Here is a 340-nt window from a genome sequence, read left to right as displayed (position 1 = left end):
TGACTGAATTTGTACACAAACTGTCTTACCAAAATTAATTGTGAAGAAATAAGTGTGTGCGTCCGTGCGTCAGCCTCCTACAAATATGTACCCACATGATTCGGTCTGTGTCGATTTGGCCTCTGTTGAACCACATACAATTTTGCACGACCTTGGAACTCACACATCGCCTGTTGGGTAGGCATCAACAATTTATTTTTACGTGCTTCTCTAGTGCGGGCTTGCTTGCTAAACCCGCCTCCATAATACAGAGTCTATGTGCAGACCACCACAGCGCCAAGCGTAAGTCGGCACAGGTATGTATATATGTCGCAGCCCAGTGAGCCAGAGAGGACCCGGC

The sequence above is a fragment of the Frankliniella occidentalis genome, unplaced genomic scaffold (genome assembly GCF_000697945.3).
Source record: "Frankliniella occidentalis isolate FOCC.00 unplaced genomic scaffold, Focc_3.1 Scaffold37, whole genome shotgun sequence".
NCBI classification, from domain to species: Eukaryota; Metazoa; Arthropoda; class Insecta; order Thysanoptera; family Thripidae; genus Frankliniella; species Frankliniella occidentalis.
The sequence above is the reverse complement of the archived record's forward strand: the minus strand, read 5'-3'. Positions refer to the sequence as shown.